The sequence below is a fragment of the Lissotriton vulgaris genome, chromosome 3_1, assembly GCF_964263255.1.
Source record: "Lissotriton vulgaris chromosome 3_1, aLisVul1.2, whole genome shotgun sequence".
Classification (NCBI taxonomy): Eukaryota; Metazoa; Chordata; class Amphibia; order Caudata; family Salamandridae; genus Lissotriton; species Lissotriton vulgaris.
In genome coordinates this window covers 1,622,024,610-1,622,046,236 of record NC_141689.1, presented here as the reverse complement: position 1 = coordinate 1,622,046,236, position 21,627 = coordinate 1,622,024,610, and positions in this window count along the sequence as shown.

Here is a 21,627-nt window from a genome sequence, read left to right as displayed (position 1 = left end):
CCACCACATAGTCTCCAACCTGGATGTCCGTCGGCTGAGCCTTTCTTTTTTTACTGGCTCGTTCATTGTTGCTCTGGCGTCGAGCCTGAGATCTCTCGACATCCAAAACTGCCGGAGTCCAGACTTCACTGCTGGGTATTACATCATGCACAGCTCTTTTTAACAGCAGATCTTGGGGCGCACAGTGAGGCGTTTGCCGGTAGGCCCTCAAAAACTGGTGCAAGCAGGTCTCCAGATGGCTCCCTTGAGCCATCCCAATCCTCAGGGCATTATTCAATGTCCTCATGAACCGCTCTATGTCTTCGTTTGCTTGAGGCCACTGCGGTGTTATTTTCCGGTGCTGTATGCCATGCTGGTCAAGGAACTCACGAAATTCCTGTCCTTGGAAGGGCGGCCAGTTGTCTGTTCGGATCTCCTCGGGCAGCCCCAGGAGGGCAAAGGTCTTTTCTAGAGCCGGCTGGAGACACTCAAAATCTGTGGATGCGACTACTTCCACTACGGGGAATTTGGAATGGCTGTCCACCAACACCATCATTTGCCTTCCACCCGGAAAACTCCCAAAATCCAAACTCACCCTCGCCCAGGGTGACCTGCTTGGACCCTCCATCAGGATTGGCACTTCTGGCAGGTCAGCCCCCGTTATTAAACAGGCATGGCACTTCCGTACTTCGTCCTCCACTAGCCGATCTACACCAGGGAACCACACATTTGTTCGCAGGCAAGCTTTTGTTTTTTTTACCCACTTGTGTCCCTGGTGCGCCAGATCCATGGTCCCATCTCGTAGGGCAGCAGGTATGACGATGCATGGGCCTCTCAAGATTATGCCATCCCCTGAAACACTCAGCTCTTCTCAACACCTCCACATGCTCTCCCAGTACTCTTTTTCATTGGCCGATCTGTGGTCATTACCACGGAGGAACCATTTCCACTGGTGGTCACGTAGCGCTCGGGCCACCGCCTGGAAAACACTCATCTTGTAGTGATGCCTTCTGGATGTCTTCTATCAGCAGAGCTTGGGGCCGGGACTCTTCCAGTAGTTGCCTCACATACACCTCGGCTCCTTCGTCCACCTCTGGTCCCTGGACTCCAAGCGGCGCCTCGGGGTGTTGCAACAGATAGTCAGCGGGGTTGCTTGTCCCCAGGCAGTACACAACCTCGAACCTGTACTGCTGAATTTGCACAGCCCATCCTTCAATTCGTGGAGGCCCATTCCTCGCCGTTCCTGCAAAGAGAGGCACCAGCGGTTTGTGGTCCGTCACCACCGTAAATGTGTGTCCACACAAGAAGATGTGAAAATGTTGACACGCCCACCGGATGGCCAATGCTTCCCTCTCGATCTGTACATAGCGGGTCTCCACGGTGGTAAGTGCTCAACTGGCATACGCAATAGGCACCCACTCATCCTGCTCATTCCTCTGTAAGAGCACTGCCCCAAGCCCCACAGGGCTCGCATCCGCGATCAACTCCGTGGCTGCTCCCAGCTCAAAGTAGGACACCGTCGCTCCATTCAGCAGTGCTACCTTCACATCGGCAAATGCTTGTGCCTCCTTCTCATCCACTGCCACACTCTGTCCTTTTTGGTGAGTTGTCTCAGAGGTTCCGATATCGTGGCCAATCGAGGAATGAATCAGCCACAGTAGTTGGCCATCCCTAAGAAGCTCCACCTTAGCCAGATCCACCTGTAACCTCTGCGCCGAGAACCGATGTCCAAAAAACTCGACCTCCTTGGTATAGAACTCACACTTCTTTTGGTGAAGTGTTAGGCCTTTCTCCGTTAACCCCTTCAAAGTAGCCCTCAATCTCCTATGGTGTTCTTCCAGCAACTTCAAGTAAATCAGAATGTCATTGCTGACATTGAGGACTCCCATGAGGCCCGATAGCGCCTCTCGAACTGCCTCCTGGAACACATCTGCCGCCGACGACACTCCAAAACTCAGCCTTTTGAACCGACGGAGTCCCACATGGGTGGAAAAAGTAGTGATGTATCAGCTCTCCTCTGCCAGCACCAACTGGTGGTATCCAGAGTTCAAGTCCACTTTCGAGAACCATTGGGCTCCATTTAAAACAGTCACAATTTCGTCAATGGTCGGTGTGATGTGTCTCTCTCGGCGGATAGCCTTGTTTGGCAGACTCATGTCCACGCACAACCTGATGGCCCCAAGCTTTTTCGGCTTGGGTGCTATCACCAATGGCGACACCCATGGCCTGGGGTCGGGCACCTTCTCAATCACCCTCTCTCGCTCCAGCCGGTCCAGCTTGGCTTCCACCAGAGGGCTTAGATGGAAGGGCACAATCCGGTGGCGGAGCTCTATGGGTTTGACAGACTCATCGATGTGAAGCTGGACCTCAACTCCCTTCAGGCAACCCAGCCCCTTGAACAGCTCCGGGAATTCTTCAAGAAGTCTGTCCGCCTGTGACTGGTGTATGTGCTTCGCAAACATTCCCAGCCCCAAGTCCTCGGCATGTGGCAGCTTAATAATGAGCCGGCATGATCGCAGGTGACATAGATTCGGGTGGCTGTGACCCTGTCCTTGTACTTCACTTCTGCGTCGACGACGCCCTGTAGTGGAATCGGAGAGCTTCCTCCATACGTGAGAATTTTTGCGGTAATCAGCATCAACCGAGGCCGCGGGTGGAGCTTCCTGTATTGTGCAGCGTCCAGGATGTTCATGGACGCCCCAGTGTCGATCAGCGCCCTAATGCAGGACTCTCCTATCCACACTAGGCATGTAGGCGGGGTCTCTTGGGGCTGTTCACGTGCTGGCCACTTCCTCAGTCTCGCAAAGAACATGTTGATTGATTTATCAGCCTGCTGTTTCACTTGTCTCAACTTGAAAATCGGGGTTTACTTGCGGATCAGGGTCCAGACCGCCTTTTCATAGTCGTCACTTTCACCCATATCCGGCAGGTCGTGAAACAGGTCATAAAGCTCATCGCCACCCATCAACAACAGCAACAATCTCTTCACTGCATTGTCAGTCTCTCAGGTTGCGACAAAGTAGTTTTCCAGCTGCACCAACCACTTCTTCCAGCGCGGAGCCGCCGTCGATGGGTCCGCAAGCTGACTGAATTCCGGGAGGGACTTCGCCGTCGTGCGACTCGGCCGTCCTCCGGCCGCCCCCCCACTCGGGGCAGCCTCCCTCCCTGGGGCATCAGGCATCCCCGCTGGGTGCTACACACCGCGCCGCCAAGTTGAGCAGGAACAGATATCTCAGCACTCCGGCTTCACCAGGCCACACTCGCCCGCCCAACTGAGAGCCAAGGACAGCCTGCGCACTAGACATTCGGCCGCCCACAGGGGTCAATCCCGCCTTCGTCACCAATGTTGTGCCCCAGAAACACTGGTGCTATGGTGTCCCGGGGGGGGGGGGGGGGTGCAACCAATGGGTTTTCCTGGGAATGCGGTCGGCTACAACCGTCTTCTAGGGATTGTTGGGGGGAGGCCTAACTACTAACTGCAGCGCAGCAATAAGGGATGTCCACACAGTTACTCCGTCCGTGCCATCAGCCACGTGCGCTGACATCACCCTTTATTAAATACTCCCCGGTCCGAGCCTGGCCCAGGGAGTTGACTGCGATACAAAATATAGTAGTGGGCTACTAGCGGCCAGGTGGCTCACTACAGTGGGTAGTATCTTGTGGTGCACATTGAAGGCTGTTGTGCCCTAGAGAAACGTGATCCCGGGGCAGCACAGAATCGTGGTGTGTAGGGGAAGATAGTCTGGACACTGAGCTGATTTGAGGTTCATCCTTTTTAGAAGGCGGGGGAGCTCCTCTCCTGGGGCCCTTGGTCACGTTCCAAAATCTGATTGACAGGAACTGTTGGGCAGTGATTTCAAGGAATGACCAGATGAGACAGCCCAGTTCCATACAGTGCAGCTCAAAACGCGACTGAACTACTACAAGAGGATTAAGCTGTGCAGTGAGGTGACACAATTGTATTTCAGAGGATACTGTGGATCACTGGAGAGTTGCTTTGTTGGTTGCGCCTGCAGAAGACACCGAGCAAGGAGTGTTCTTGTTCTTTCACTTGACTACCATGGGGAAAGATAAGCCAGTGAAATCACAAACAAATAAAATACTGAACTATGCCCAGCTGGTCTTCCATGGTCCTGAAGATACCACTGGGAACCAAGCGGTGGACAGGAGAACTCTGGAAGAAGAGACTGAAGATGAGCCGACACTGATGGAATACTACGCGCCGTCCAGTCCACAAAAGATGAGATGATTAAAAAGATTGATGCTGTGGCCAAAGATGTCAACCTTCTGCGTTGTGACCTCCGGAAGGTTTCAGACAGGGTAACGGTGGCAGAAAAAGATACTGATGCTTTGAAAGAGGAAGTTAAAAATCTTAGCGCCACGGCAGTGGAACTGAAGCGTCAAGTAGTTAGGCTCGATGACCGGGCTGCGGACTCTGAAGGGCAGTCACGATGGGGAATCTACGTTTTGTGGGTGTCCCTGAAAAGGCAGAGGGCCCGCAGTGGACCTGTTTTTGGAGGATTGGATCTCTCAAGAAATAGCCCCTCAACAATTATCGAAGTTCTTCAGTGTGGAGAGGGCACATTGAGCGTTGGCGGCCCCCAGAGACCTGGAGCACCCCCTCGTGCTCTTATTGTAAAGTTTTTTAATTTAAGAGACCGCTACCTTTTGCTCCAGCTCTCTCGCATGGCCGGTGGTTTTTCTTTGAGGGCCATTCCATTACAGTGTACCCAGATTACACACAACAAATTCAGTAACACAGGAAGACCTTCATGGCAATCAAACGGCGACTTCGGGACTTAAACTTGAAATATATCCTTATGTTTCCGGCGCAGCTCCGAGTGGAGAGTGAGGGCCGCACCCTATTCTTTTTCTCGGCAGAGGAGGCGAGAGACTGTTTGGATAATAGGGCCCCGGAGGGACGACGTCTGGTCCCTTCTACAAGCTCTGCTGGGACGTCCTCCTTACAACCCTCACTGAGAGGCCACAGACAGCCCACCCACTAAAAGCCGCAAAGGAAAACAATGAGCTTTGGCCGGGTTACAGTTCATCAAGATGGAATATTACAAGCTTCGGACTCGGAGGTGGTTCCTGACTCTATGGAGCCAACACCAGATCTTCCACAGGACGACGGGGGTCCAAGCAGTGGTTGTGAATAACTTTCTTTAAACTGAACACTGACTGCTGAACTGTACAGATAAGTTGCCCAGTGTAATTACTGATCAGGTGGTCCTGAGATATTGGAGGGCTTTACGTCTTTTCTTTTTTTCCTTTTTCTTTCTTCTTTTGTGGGATGCCAGAGAGGTCAATACCTTGGAATGTAGTGGTGGCTCCTTAGCCTTCTGACTTCCTTCTCTTTTATTCTGCATATATAGTTTGAGCGCCATCCTGATGTATACAGTTTTGAGTACTGTGCAGCCGCGGGAAACGACAACGCCTCCCATTAGAGACCAGGCCCACCAGGGTAGCTTGAGAGCAATCTCGCGCCTTGATGTTACTGGTTCTCTTGCACAGCCTTTATTTAGATGTACACATTGCTATCTTGGATACGGCTGAATGGGTCTCGACCTTAGAGCAGCTGTGCAGATGTTGAAGTATTGTTGGGAATGGGGGGAGGGGGTGGATTGGGGTGGTGTGTATTGTTTCTCTGGGGGATCACCTGTTATGTATATAATGATGGCCGGGGTGGGGATCGCAATGTTTGGTTTTCACTTGTTGGTTTGTTTGTTGGGGAATTTTTAAGGTCACGCAAAATTATGCCACTATATGCAGCTTCTGGACTACGCGAGAGGGAGATACTCATGAGGGTATATTACATGTCCAACACTTGATATCGCATCACCATGGCAGTGCAGACGTTAAGGTTTCTTAGCTGGAACGTCCAAGGGTTGACAACCCTAGATAAGCGTCGCAGAATACACGCTTTCCAGAAGAGATATAAAATAGCAGCAGCAGGGCTGCAGGAGACGCTCATCTGGGGGAACACAACAGCGAGACTCAGTAAATGGTGGAGGAGACAGATATATACCACATCATACTCTTGTTTTGCACGTGGGGCACTGGTATGGGTGGCGCCGGGAGTTCCATTTCATCATATTCAACATGTTCTGGACCCTGAGGGGCGGTATGCTATTGTGTTTGGCAGATGGGAAGGAAGGGAGATCTGCATTATTAACGTTTATGCTCCCAATCTGGATTGCCCTGATTTTTACCCGGCTGTTTTGAAAGCAGCAAATCCCTACATAGGTGCTGAGATCCTCCTCTTTGACAATTTCAATAGTGTGTTTGATGGACAGTTAGATAGAGAGCCTCCCAAAGAGCATACTAAACCCCGTATGGCGAACTCCCTCATGAGTATACTTCAGGGTGTACAATTGAGAGATGAATGGAGGGCGTGCAATCCCAATAAGTGCAAGTTCTCTTGCTTCACTCCAGCAGCTAACACCTTTTCCCGTATTGACCATTGTTGCCTCTCGTCGGGCATTTCTGCTACGGCGAAAGCTGTTTCCTATTTACTGCGCTTTCTGTCTGGCCATTCCCCTCTGCTGCTGATAGTGTCCAGCAGACTGGGAAGACCATCTATTCCGCTTTGGAGACTTCGTGCGGAGGCCCTTACGGACCCCCGTATGTGAACACGGAGGAGGAGGCTATACAACACTATTTTGCTTAAAATTGGGATTCCGCATCCACTAGAACCACTGAATGGGAGGCGCTGAAAGTCATGATCCGGGGGTCTGTATGAGGACTACCCATGGGGTCCAACACCAACTCAATACTGTTACTGATTCCTTGGAAACGCAATTAAAAACCATAGAGAACACACTATATAAGACCCCGGCTGATATGGCAGAGTGGACTTGGGTTAAAGAGGAATTACCTGAGGCTTGGTACTGCCTGGAGGAGCATACATGCACCACTTATAGGCAACAACTCTATATGGAGGTCGACAGATCGGGAGCACTGCTAGCACAACTGATTCGTACTGAATCAGAACAGGTACCGGTGGTTCAACTTCGTAATGATAAGGGGGAGGTGGTAAACACACAACCTGCAATACTTACATAATTTGTGACTCACTTACAACAGACATGTACTGTGGCCCCCCTGGTCCGATCGCAAGCCTTGCCAGACTATCTAGATGCGGTGATGCTCCCTACCCTTGAGGAGTCAGACGCTGAGGCCTTAGGGGCACCACTTGCTAAGGAGGAGGTGCTGACTATAATTAAGAGCCTTCAGTCAGCAAAATGGCCTGGCAGTGATGGCCTCCCGACTGAGTTTAAAAAAACGTTTGCCCCTCAGTTGGTGGGTCGTCTCCTAGAAGTGTACAATGAGGCTCTTGATAGGAGTGCACTTCCTCCTACCATGATGGAAGCTCTGGTGTCTATGGTTCCTAATCCAGACAGAGACCCTTGAGCCTGAATTCTTATAGATCTTTTGAATGTTGATGAGAAGATACTTAGTGGGGTGGTGGCAGCACAAATTCAACCATATATGACCCGGCTGATACATCATGACCAAGCCGGTTTTATCCGTGGTCGAAACACCACATATAATTTACGCCACTTTGCACATATTCTACAAGACACGGATTGGGCCTTGTGTCTTTTAGACATTAGGCAGGCCTTTGATACGGTTGAGTGGGAGTATATGTGGGCAGTGCTTGCTAAAATGGGATTGGGGCACAAATATCTCAGCTGGTTGAGACTTCTTCATATTAGACCGACAGCTCCGTCTGTCTTGGCAATCAAGTCTCTGAAATTTTAATGCTTCATAAGGGGTATGAGACAGGGTTGTCCCCTGTCACCGGTCCTTTTTGCTCTGGCAATGGAGCCACCGGCGATTGCGTTGCAGCACAGGATGGCACGGTGGGGTGTTCCGGTGGGTCCCACCGTACACGTAGTGTCAATGTACGCTGATGATATGCTGGTGTATCTCTGCCATCCCAAGGAGGCGGTCCCGAAACTCCTTCGAGAGTTCACTGCTTTTGGTGTGGTATCGGGCCTTTGCCTTAACCCAGGGAAGTCTAAGCTTTTCCCTATGGGAAACCTGCGAGATAAAGATGAAGGTGAATTACCTATTGTGGGGATGAGTTGGGTCACAAACTTGGTGCACTATCTTGGGATTCGGTTGATACACACACAAGAGGCATATATGGAGCATAATATGGGTCGCTGTGTAGAAGATATCCGCAAATCAGTGGAGTTCTGGCGTGATTTACCCTTATCCCTGATGGGACGTATTGCCCTAATAAAAATTGTGGTCCTCCTGAGTTGCTTATACATAATGCAGAACTTGCTCTATCTTATATTGCGGGAGTATTTTCGCCTGTTAGATCGACTGTTGATCGACCTATTGTGGGGAAATAAGAGGAAAAGGGTGGGGTTGCTCACCTTGCAGAGAACTTGGGAGCGGGGAGGACTAGAGGTTCCTAGATTGGATTTCTATTATATGGCAGTGCAGCTCCAACATGCCGTACAGTGATTTTATGAGATTGACAATTGGGAAAAACAGTTATTAATGGGTACTCACCAGGATGTTCCTCTCCTGGATCTCTTAATGTTGGGACTGCGCGTGCCTGAACAGATCCCATATATTGTTATGCATTTGGCCTCCATCTGAGAATCTGTAGTTAAGATAGTGATACGTAGAGCGCCCAATGCCCCTGAAGCCCCGCTATAAGTAGTAGTTCCGTTTGGGCAAATAAGTCAAACTATGTCCGTCTCCGGATGGGTGGAGGTAGACTGTCGTATGATGGGCAATCTATATTTTAATCAGCGTTTTTTAACCAGATAGGAGGCGGAAACAGCATTTGACTTGGGAAGATGCCAATACCTTCAATATGCAAAGATTTTAACAGTGACACGGAGGATATGGCCGATGTTCCCAGAGGAGCCGCCCACAGCTGCCACTCTTCAGGCCCTTGTGACTCTAGCCGGGGGCCATAGACTGGTCTCTCATATATATCGGGCATTAAGAGCGGATCTCAGTACACGCCTGCTTCCAATCCAAACCAAGTGGGATGCAGTATTAGAGGAACCCCTAACAGACTCCGAATGAGAAAGGGTACATGTAGGGGTTAAACAAATCAGCTCCAAAACAGATTTAAACTCACCCAATTTAATGTGGTTCATCAAAACTATTTGACCCCGCAGGTGCTTCATAAAATATATCCAGATTGTTCTTCCTGTTGCCCCAGGAGTGGATATACTGACGCCCAGTTCTTACATATGTTATGGGAATGCCCAAGGCTGCAAAGTTTTTGGGACTCAATACTTGAGGGTTTACGACAAGTCACAGGATGGACGCTACCTCAGTCCATTAAAGAGATACTGTTGGGTCTTCTCCACAACCCCAAGGGGAAGAAACTTACTTGTGGATTTCTCCAATTAGACTAAGAGGATGATAGCAATTCACTGGATGAGCTCCCAGTCTCCCAAGGTAGAAAGTTGGGCCAAAGATTTAAAGGAATGGGCAAAAGCGGAATTAATATGAAAGAAGAGAGTCAGGAGGGATGGAAAGTTAAAAGAGGATGACAGAGTGAGGTATGTTTTGATATCGGAGGTCCCTCTAGGAGAGGCCCCTGTCACTCAGGGATCGGGGGAAACACAAATTGACCAAGTTGAGGCTGCGATAAAGGTGCAACAATCAGACACTCTTGCGTTGGGAACAGGGTCGTCAACCTAACATTACGGGTGATTAGTTGAAGTGACACATGGCAGAGTCAAAGTGCTTATATGTATGTGACCTGGGAGGGGTTGTTTATGGAGTTATATTCTTATGATTTGTTTATTGAGAAATTTTAGTCATCTGTGTTATGTGCACTGTAAAGAGCATTGGTGCAGATATTTGTTGATATTATATTCTTCCTAGACAGGAAAGTCTGGTTTCTTTTACGAGTATTTTTTACAATACAATTGTCTGTTATAAGTGGACAATGTTAAGATTAGATTGTACTGTTACTCTCTAAGGTTGTACTGAGCTGGGATTGTGTTGTATCTGTACTGATTTTGCGATGCTAGATGATTTAAACGCTTAATAAACAAGTTTTAAAAAAACTAGCCTTGTGGGCTTTGGATGCGTGGTTAAAACTTCACTGGTAATTTTAGAGCCTGAGTTACTCCATTACTTCCAGTTTTCTAGTTCGGTGAAAATGTTGTTTCTGTCAAGTGTTATCTGCACACCTTTACATCATATCCCCTGAAAACAAATAATATTATTACAATTCAAAGGCACCCACTCATTTAAAATATTAGTATTGTTTTAGGCATAAAAGATCATTTTACTGTCATCTCTACTGCAAGGAACTGAAAATACCACCACAGTCTTATGACCTTTCTTTAACCTCCCGATTATAGCCTAGTGGTTTCTGTGATCATTATCTTTGCAATTGAAAGAACTCCAGTTCTCAAGATAACTTCCGATTCAAAAGTTTAGTTGGTTGATTTAATCAAAATTCAGATATCAGGGTTTTGTCATAAAATGGCCTGTACATTTGTTCGAAATAAAACCGTTGTCGAGTTATCTCTTTTAGGAAGGTGCCTTGCAATCCCAGGGCTGTTATTTTGCAATGCACAAGAAACTAATTGCTGAAAGATGCCCCTAACCTTTTGACTTTTCTTTTTTTGCATTACTTACTTTTGTTTGTCGATGTGGGATTCTAATGGAGGAACACGATATAAAAAGTAAATATGGGGAATATATAACCAAATTATGTTTTCTTAATTCTAGGTATCTCAGGAATTACGCCATATTTACAGTGTTCCTAGGGGCATATTCTCAAGGACTCATCGTCGAGTTATCAGCACTTTATCTCAGCCAAAGTGGTGATAAACTTAGCACCCCATTCACAAGCTGGTGCTAACAGCCGATATCACCAGTTCCCCTGCGATAGCAGCCGCAAAAAACATTGCCACAGATCAGCCCGGCAACTAACGCTAATGATATGCAGAGTAAGCATTCCTGTGCAGAAAGCTGCACCAACACCACGTCACAACACTCTCAACGATCAGCCAGATCTGTGATAAGATCACAAAACAGGCAATAAGGCGCGTTAGCAGCAGGGATTTAACACGTGCCTTACCTGGTGTAAAGTCAAACAACAACCTGCACCAGAAAAGAGAGCTTAGCCAGAGCCACACCTGAAGAACAACAGATGCCATGGAGCCAACGATCAGGCAGCTCAGACACCCAGGAGGGCCACAACACACACAGGCACAACCCCCAGGATCCCCCACCCCGGGGCCCTACACCGGGCAGCCCACACACCCCCCGGAACAAGATAGCCTAACAGCAAGGGTGGTCGACCTCAAATCTGGGGAAGTGGGTTCGAGTCTCGGCAACGACGCTCAACATCCTGTGAATCTGGGCCAATCACTTAATCTCCCTGTGCCTACCAAAAATGAATGTGTCCTTATGTAACGCAACTGGTGCTCATGTAAAGCACTCTGATACCCGATTTCGGGTCAGTTCGCGCTATATAAAACATTTAAAAAAATCACGAAATCATGAACAAAATCATTCGCCTGATGTCGCAGAATTACAACAATTAACATTCATGTGTGGTCAGAAAAAGGAGATTCATTCATTCACCATTGAAAGTCCGAACAAAATACCACAATCAAATTTGACTCTAAACAACTATTTGGAGGAGCCATGGCAGGTCATCCCTGGACAATCTGTAAGTCACAGCCTGCAAGACAAAATTCAAGATAAAAAGGTAATACCTACATGACCCTCCACTCTCTATGATCCTCCAGTGCAGGGATCAGGAACCTCCGCCGGTAAAAGGCCTCGAGGCACAGCTGTGACAGTCCTTGTGTTACGGGAGCAGCACTTTTGAGTCGATCACAGGGCTGAAAAGTGTTTTGACTGTGCTTCCAACTGCTGTTCAATCATGTATATGGCCAGCAGTTTATATGTTTGGAATTCTTTGGCTTCCTACCAAGGGCTAGTGCTAGAAAACCTGTGGATCCAAGGTATGAATCTCGTTGCCAAAAGTCAAATGAGTCTGGCAGAGAGCGAGACTAAACTCCAATGTGTGAGGCATGAAGTGTCAGGGTAATGAGTTGAGAAGTAGTTCAAGTGAGTTTTTGACACAGAGGAGGCACTACAACACTCCACACATTTGTGGTGATCGTTTTCAGTACGTGTTTTAAGCTCTTTTGCAAAAATGTGTTTCCCCTCTGAGATGTATGTTTTGTTTTTTAAGAAATGCGATTACTTTATACATTGTTCGAGATCTGAGTTCGACGTGATGGTTGGCAGGTCGAGGACACCCCAGAAATGTTGATCCTAGCGAAATCGCCTGCATGTTAATAAGCTTTAGCTTTCGTTTAAATTGTTTAAATTTGCTTAGAGAGAGTACGAGTGTTTAGATGTTTTTTCCGTGATTGCAAACAATGACTTACTTACATACCTGATTTAAATTTTATTTGAGAGCTTAAGTAGGACCAAGAAGCTGCTTTAGGGCTGAGTACAAGCCAATCACAGCTAAACAGTTGCTGATGAGCTGTTTAGAGAGGGGAATCAAATATATCCATGGAGAGTAACTGAAATGGTTTGCAATCGATTATTGTGTTATCCACTTATTCCACATTCCATAATACCTTCCATGTTGCTAGCATGCACATCACATGAGTGTACACAGAGCTTGGGAGGGCTGTATTTGAGTGATATGATCAACCGCTACAGGTGGCTAATCAAAAGGGAATCATGACCATTGCCGACTCCGAGGATAAGAAGGTAACTCAAAACATTCCCACTTCAAGAAGTGTGTCCCAAGAAACAATGTGCACTGGACCCTAGCACATGTCGATAACTCTGAAAAAGACAGTGAACAAGCCAGGAACCAAGACCCTGGAATCCCATCTTCTTTGCTGGTTTCTGTTAAATCTACTCCACTGAGCGGGTCATAACGAACCCTCTGGAAACCTGCCTGACTCATTGAAGACATAAAGAAATCCCCAACCGGGGAAAGGAGAAACTCTTTCATAAATGGAGAGGGAGATGTAATGTCTTGGCTGAAACTGTAAGCACCAGGGCACTAGGACTGTGGCTGCTGGGAAATATTTTGCCAGGGTGGAGTCAGGGACAGGAAAGGGAGGAGCTCTAGGAAAGAAGGGCAGATAGGGGAACAGTAATGGAGCTGTAAGACCTGTGTCAAGGTGCTCTGAGACAAAGGAGAAATAAAGAAAGTAGAACTTGCTCAGTATGTTGTGTCTTCTGTATTCGCAGACATGACTCAACACTTGGGAACACATGGCTCCATGAAATTGAGGTTTAACACTGTCTTTGATTCATTGAACTGTGGGCATTCTGTCTAGGTTAAACTTTGGTGTGTCAAAACACGACCCCGCAGCCACATATTTTAGTAAAAGAGGATGGTTTAAGGGTTAAGAGCCTCTCCTAATGCTTTAGAAATTGTCCCATTGCTCTTCCCTTAGTGTTTGTGTATTTTCCAATGTGGATTTCAATGGTGGAGTTTGCCGAGATTCTGACCTGGGGTGCAGCTCCTGATTTACAATGAAGAAGTTTTTGTTTTTAATATTGGTTGCTTGGTTTGTCTGATTTGTCGAAATCAAAGATCTTGAGGTATTATTGATGGGGTTACCGGTCTTGTTTCAGCTTGCAAGATTCATTTCATTCTAACTTGCTGATTTTCTTCTATTTAGGTTGAACAAACAACATTCATTTTGGTGTATTTAATGTGCGTTTATTAGGAAAGACTGCGAAATTGTTTTTTTTACCTATGAAGAAACTGCGTGGAGATGGATTAGTCAGTCAAGGAGTCACAGTTACACTAAACTGGATTTGTGCAGAGCCTACTGTCTCATCCGTGTTGCAAGGGGGAGGCATTTAAGACGATGTTCATGACTAAATATGGTTTATATGAATACTTCGTCATGCCCTTCATGTTTTCAATGCCCCTACGTCATTCCAGTTTTTCATCAACAAAAACTTCAAGAATTGTTGGATATCTTTGTTAACGTCTACATCAATGATATTCTCATTTGTTCTCAAACCGAGCACAAACCTCATATTAAGGAAGTCCTGGAAAAGCTATGCAAAAATATTCTACTCGCTAAATTGGACAAATGTGTTTTTAATGCTACGCAAGTGGAGTTCTTAGGGTTCATAATCACGCCTGCAGGGATGGGATCCAGATGAATCAGTAAAAAGTTGAAGCAATTGTAACCTGGCCAACGCACTCTTCTGTCAAAGATGTGCAAATACTATTATGGTTCACCAATTTTCATTAGCGATTCATCACTCATTTCTCCAATCTTGTAACACCTATCACTAACTTGTTCAAGAAGGAGGTTATCTTTCGTTGAATAATTGAAGCACAAAAAAAGGCTGTCACTGCACCTGTTTTTTGGCACCCAGGCCTGAGTAGACTTAATTTCATGGTAGCTGACGTTTCTCAATTTGCTGCTGATGGGATGCTGGAATCAAGCTATCCTGGCTGATGAGGGCTGAAAGCCTAACACCAGTCCTAGGATGCTTGTTTCCAGTCCAGGGAGGACCTGGCTTAGCAGTTCGAGCTGGACTGTTCCCATGGGGCACAGGGTCAAGACTGATTTGCATATGGTTGGGTTCAAACTGGAATGGCATGGTGAGCAAAAAAACGATGGATTTAGGCCCAGATCTCTGTACTGGGGTGAATGTATGCCATTGTTCTGCATTCTGTCTATCAACTGTTGTTTTTGCATGTGAGTTCTGCGGCATGATGGCTCTTGCACAGATACTCATTCTGCACTCTTCTTCCATAAGAGATGCTGGGTGTCTGCCAAGACTATGGCCCAGATTTACTTAGGATTTAATTTTTCTTTTGTGACACAAGTCATTGCAAGGCAATTCAACTCCTTAACTTGGATTTCATTCATTCATTCAATAAACTTTATTTCGGTTTGTTTTAACCATCAAAGTACATAAAAAATACATTATCGCTTTTCCACAATTCATTTATAATTATAAGTATTAAAATACATCATATGAAATCAGAGCGGAGAAGACAATTTGTTAAAACAGTAAGAATTTAAATAATTAAAAAAAAATTGTTTTAAAAAGTTAAGATAACATTTGTTGATCCAAATATTTGTCAAGTCTCAGCAGATAATTACATGAGTTGCCTTGTTATTTAAGTAATTTCCTTCGGATAGACCACATAGAGAACAAAAACTTAGTTATAGCGGTCACTATCAAAGGATTCGAGTCAGACTTCAAAATCCTAAAGAAGACTTGATAGTCCCTTATGCCCAAATTGTTACATAGTTGTATTATCCACTTTCTTCGTATAAGTGAATAGGCTGGACAGAAAAGAGTAACATGCAGAATAGTTTCATTTTCAGTTCTACAGCTGGGGCATAAATGTTGAGAACCCCCCGTCCACCTGTCTGTCATAGAGTAGAGGGGCAGTGTTCCAAATCTAAACTGTAAGTACAGCTTCTTTGCAAAAGTAGGTTGGATTACGTCTATTTCTTGTTCAAAGCAGTATATGGACTTATGGCTCAGGAAGGCACCAGTCAGGCTCGTTGATGGTACTAAGGAAATGGTCCTCCCAAGGCTAAAGTCCTTGACTGCACTGGACAAAGTTTTCTTAGAAATAGTTGAGGATGTTACCTCAGGGTTTGTCCATAGGTTTTCGTGTCCAATTTGATCAAGTGACTGTCTAACAAAGCCTAGCCATGGAATTCTACCTGCTCCTGGGGAGGCTAGCACCACCTTTAATTCCTTTTTATAGCTTTCTAGTTCGGGGGTGCTCCACAGCCTCCTCCAATAGAGAAGGGGACGCGAGGCAATAGCTTCAGCTATGGGCCTTATATTCAGGTCTAGCCTAAGTGGGACTAAGGGAGTACTTCTTGGAAAAGTTATTTTCTGTAGTGGTTAGATCAGTAGAAGGAACGTGTCCCCAAAGTTCCGCCCCGTAAAGGGAAGAAGATCTTGCTTGAACTTTGAAGATTTCCAGTGGGGCACTAATAATTTTGTACGCACAGCTTTTTTAAACTTTTAAAATTCCCCCAGTTGTTTGTGCAAGTTTTAAGTTGGCCTTAGCCATTTGTGCTCCCCACCCCATTCTGTCAGTTAGAGTCAGCCCTAGGTAATCAAATGTCGGGACTCTTTCTAACGGTCTGCCTTCCATCATGGGATGTGGGCAATTAGTAGTATTGGCATTAAATACCATATACTTAGTCTTATCGATGTTAACTACCAGATTTCTATGTTTGCAAAATTTAATAAACTGGTTTAAGACCCTCTGCATGCCCATGGGGGATTTTGAAAGAAGCAGAGTATCATCTGCAAACATTAGTGCAGGGAATCTCTGTGAGGCTAATTTTGGGGAGTAAATATCTTTGGTTAATAGTAGGTCTTCAATGAGCTGATTAAGAAAAAGGGAGAAGAGGGTAGGGGCAAGAACACAGCCCTGCCTCACCCCTTTCTCAACCGGAAAGGGCCCAGTTAGCTGACCATACTTCCCAAAGCGTACTCTGGCATAGGTGCCATCGTGAAGGTGTTTGAATTGGTGGCATAAGTAAGGTGGCACCCCCATTGATAGTAAAATAGCCCAGAGTTGATTACGATCCACCATATCGAAAGCTGACTTTAGGTCCACAAACGTTAGATATAAACTTCCCTGATCCAGGACAACGTGCTTCCAATAAAGGACTTGGAGGCGGAACAATTGATCAATTGTGGACGTTTTAGCCCTAAAGCCTGCCTGGAGGGGAGTCAGTATATTATTATCATTTACCCAGTCCAGTAGGCGTTGTAGAAGTAGTCTCGCATAGATTTTCTGGCTTACATCAATAAGGCTAATTGGCCTGTAATATGATGGTTCAAGCGGGAACCCTTCTTAAAAATAGGAATTATCTCCCACCCCAACCATGTAGCTGGGAGAGGTAGACCCTGTAAAATTGCTTTGTAAAGTAATAAAAGATAGGGGGCCCAGACTACTGGTTCTTCTTTGAAGAGGTCACCTGGGATCCTATCTAGCCTAGGCGCTTTGTTCGATTGCAGGGAATGCACTGCAATAAGGACCTCATCCAAGGTAAAAAGCGGTGTGGGGCAGTTAGGGTCGATAACCATCGTAGCAGTGGGGCTCAGCTTTTTGATATTGGGGGAATAGAGTAAAGCTCTTTAAAATGTAGAGACCAAGACTCTTCAGGTATATTTGGATCAATTGAGGTCCTACCTTCTGGTTTCCCCGTATGAACTAGATTCCAGAAGAACCGTGGATCTTTGACCTCAAGTGCAAATCTGATGGCGTGCCATCGATCTTCTTCCCACTCCTTTTTTGCATTAAAAATCATTAGTTTATAAGCACGCCTGGCTTCAGTCACGGCGGTCGGGGAACCTTGTTTCAGTGCCTTAAGTAACCCCTGCTTCAATTCTTTGCAACCCTTATTAAGCCAAGGATGTTTAGCATCAAGAGGCTTGGGTTTAGTAGGGGTTGTTTTATAAAAGGAATTCGCCAATAAAATAGTAAGTTCCTCATGCAACTCTGACAGGGACCTTTGTGCGCTATTACCGACTGGAAGAGACATGATTAAGTTTGCCCTTTCTAAGAGGGGAATTATACTCAAGTACAGTTTACCCATGTCTTCAGTGGATTTCTTCATATTTGCCCATCTGATTCTCCTCCCACCTTGATTTATTCTGAGGTTGCTATTTTCGTAAGTTTCATTGGCCTCAGTTATCAGATCATAGTTAATCTCGGTAGACAGGGGATTGTGGTCGCTTTCCGTGCGACTGGAGATTTGGAAGTTGAGAATCTTTGGTCATAGGGGCATACTGACCATGAAGTAATCAATTACAGAGGTGTGACCCCTTCCGCTGTAGGTTGATTGCCCTGGGCTATCCCCCTTGAAACGCCCATTACATGCTCTAATAGAAAAGGATTAGGTTATGGAGGTTAGCTGAAGTACCATGGCTGACCATTGTTTAGCTGGATACATATTTGGGTGGGGGATTGACCATATTTCGTCCTCATCTGTTGAGATTTGCGGGACTCCAATGAGTGGTTCGTAATGACAATTGAAGTCCCCACCAATCATCAACGCAACATCTCCCGGAAGGGAGTACAAAAGAGAGGACAAGGAGTCTAAAGTTTTGGAGGTGCCCCCCTGTCCTGCTGGCCATGAGTAGATATTAATAAGTGCCAGTTTAGGTGTTTTAGTGTGTGACAATATAATACAGGTTATATCAGGTCTGTTGGTGTCTATTCTTTTCACAGAAAACCCAAGATGGGCACCTATCCAAATAAATAATGGTCTTCCTCTAGGACCTTTCAGGGCTGGCTCCATAAAGGTGGAATACCCCAGTCTATGTATGGGGTTGAGAGCCCATGTTTCCTGGAATATGCATATCCCGTGGAGGTCTACAAAGGCACACCAGTCAGGATTATCCTGGTTGGCGGCAAGACCTGCTATGTTCCAGGTTAGGATTTTTAGGGTTGAATTTTGGTTATGGTTTCTAGGTGACTGATCACCACAATTAACCGAATTATTCAAACCACCAGGAGCGTTCGTAGGCCCATTTCGTACTGGGTCATATGGTGCATGGATGGGAACAGTAGCATAAGGTGTTGGTAGGGTTATTACTGATCCTCTCTGCAATGGATCGCTATCCGGTGGGAGTTGATCACTGGAAGATGGCAGATCAATAAGAACTTCTACAGCCTTCTGCTCCAATCTCCCTTTAACATCTAGAAGTGGCTGGGCAATATCTTGTCCAAACCCCTTTTCCACAGACCCCCCGTTACTTAGAGATATACTATTCTGTACTAACGTTTGGGACACAGAGCGTCAGTCGCAGTCCCCAAGGCTTGAGAGGGCATCAAATCTATTAAAGAGCATGATGTTCCCCAAGGGGCATGTGTTCGACGCTTCGTCCTGTGGGAATAGATCTCTTGTAGTTAAATACCAGGGTTCATAAAAGTGGGACAGTGGAAATGTAAGAATTCCAGGCAGCAAAATATTTTGAGGCCAATTACAAATGAATTCAACGCACCTCCAGTCTCTAAAATTAATTATAACACAGTACCCCACCATGGATTTAGTGCTCTTGCCAATCCAGTTCACTCTCCTGGCAAACAGAATTTCAGCTGTTATGTTTGTCGGAAGCGGTCGTTTCTGGTTGAGCCAGAAGGTGCACTTATTTTTGAGTTCTGCATATGTCTCCCTTTTCCCCTGTGCCAGAGCGGGAACCCCCGCCAAAACCACCACATAGGGCGCTGATTGGGGTGGAAGATCAATATTGGGCAGGGAATCGGCACTCTGGACCAAGGGCGGTTTTTGTAGTCTGGTTGCTGATCTGCCAGCAGCTGTTTGGTGGGGTTTGTCCCTTATAGCTGAATTTGCACCTGCTGGCACGCTTGGAGCTTGGTTATCAACAGAGGTTAAGGCTTGAGATCTATGAGTGGGGACAGTGCGACTGTTTGATGCTGTAACAGTGTTGCAGTCAATTGGTCTTTGGCCTGGAGTTTTTGTCTGCCTGTGAGTAGAGTCATTAGCCCTCGAACCCGCTTGCTTCTGGAGTAGTGCGAGTGAGAGTTCAAGGCAGACTAATCTATTCTCAATTAAGTCCAGTCGTGTGGCAATTGGGGTGCAAAATTTTTTGAATGTGCTTTCCAGTCTCTTCCAAAACAGTGGGCCCATATCAGGTTGTTCTTCTCCCCCCAAGGTAGTATTTGGCCCGCTGTGCTCTTCTACGTCAATTATTGGTAAATGGGATGGACTAGGAGGAAGTCTGGCAGCTGGGACTACCCTAGGCACATCCGTTTTGCCAGTTTTAGCTTTTTTGCCTCCTAGAGTTGTCTGTGCGCCAGTGCGCTTCCTATTAACAGCCGCTCCCGGATCTCACTGTGGAAGGCCAGATTTTGCGTGGGAGGCTGAGCGGGTTTTAATATTGGGGGAGAGTGTAGTCTTTGGGGCATTATGGACATCCATCTCAGAAGGGGAGTTTAAGCTTAAATCACGAATAACAACTGACTGCGACGTGTTACTTTGCTCCACAACTCCCGAGGGGGGCAATGTGTCCTGGGAGTTAGGTGGTTGGCGAGTTGGTGATCTTGCCCTCGCCAAGCTTTCCAATGAAGATCTTCTATCAAAAGGGGTTTCCAAGGAAAGTCTCTGTTCAGTGAGTTCGATATCCTTGGCCAGTGCTGACGATACCCTAACTAGGAAGTTATCCAGGGTGCCTAATAGTGAACCTCCGGTAGACTTCCTAATATTCGGGGCTTCAGGTGGTGCAGTTGTCATGATTACTTTCAAGGGGCTGTTACTTATACCCTTTTATGAGAGGGGTCAGGTACAGTAGCAAAGAAGGAAAGTAAACTGACCTTGGTTAACGGAAGCAGATGAAAGGGGGGTGGCCCGTCCCGTCCTTGTCCGGTCTTGAACGGGCTTAAACGGGCCCGCCCTTTGCCCGGGCTTCACCCGGCGCGTCCCGCGAAGCGGGGCTCTGCGCCTGCATTATGCACCTCCTGGTGCGGGCACGTCGTCAGCAGTGCGCGTCGCTGCTGTGCCTGCCGGGAGTTGTGGTCCCGGGGCGGCGGCGCGAGGAATGATGCAGCTGACTCTTGGCCGGTGGCGGCGTGGGATATGGCACTCTTGACTCTTGGCGGTGGCGGCGTCCTGTGCAGGTAAGGTTTCAACAGCTTCCCCCCCTCCGCCGGGCTCTGCGCCTGCTTTATGCACCTCCTGGTGCAGGCGCGTTGTCAGCAGTGCGTGCCGCCGCTGTGCCTGCCGGGAGTTGTGGTCCCGGGGCGGTGGCGCGAGGAATGATGCAGCTGACTCTTGGCCGGTGGCGGCATGGGATATGGCCCTCTTGACTCTTGGCGGTGGCGGCATCCTGTGCAGGTAAGGTTTCAACAGCATCCCCCCCCTCCGCCGGGCTCTGCGCCTGCTTTATGCACCTCCTGGTGCGGGCGCGTTGTCAGCAGTGCGCGCCGCCGCTGTGCCTGCCGGGAGTTGTGGTCCCAGGGCAGTGGCGCGAGGAATGATGCAGCTGACTCTTGGCCGGTGGCGGCATGGGATATGGCCCTCTTGACTCTTGGCGATGGCGGCGTCCTGTGCAGGTAAGGTTTCAACAGCTTCCCCCAACTTGGATTTACTAAGCCATGCAAGGGGTGATTTGTGCGGTGTGCATGGCTTTGTAAAGAAAAAGTAATACAATGCAGTCCCTTGCACTGCATTGCATTACACTGTGTCTGCATCCACCCTTGCCCAGTATGCACCTGCCAATTAATTATCTGAGGGCATTTAGCTGCACATGGATGGTGTTAACTTCATTGACCAAAACCACTGGGACACTTTCTGTCTTTCCATGCCTTTGCCCCAGGCTTGAGAATAGGCCTGGGCAAAATGTAAAAAACGGCAGTGTAATCCGAGCACTATCTGTAACCTCGCATTACTCTTTTGTTGCAAATTTACCAACAATTACGCAGTTCGGTTGTTTTTATAATTAGGAGTAATTGGCACAATAATCCTGACACAGGAGCATAAGAACGTCAAACTTAGTGAGCACGAGTGGCTGCTGCTGTTAATATTCTGTTGCATTTAGCGCTATCTACATAGCACCAAAAGCATCCATGGGTCTATTTTGGGCTCAAGGGTGCACTTGCGCTAAGAAAATAGTGTTAAATACTTG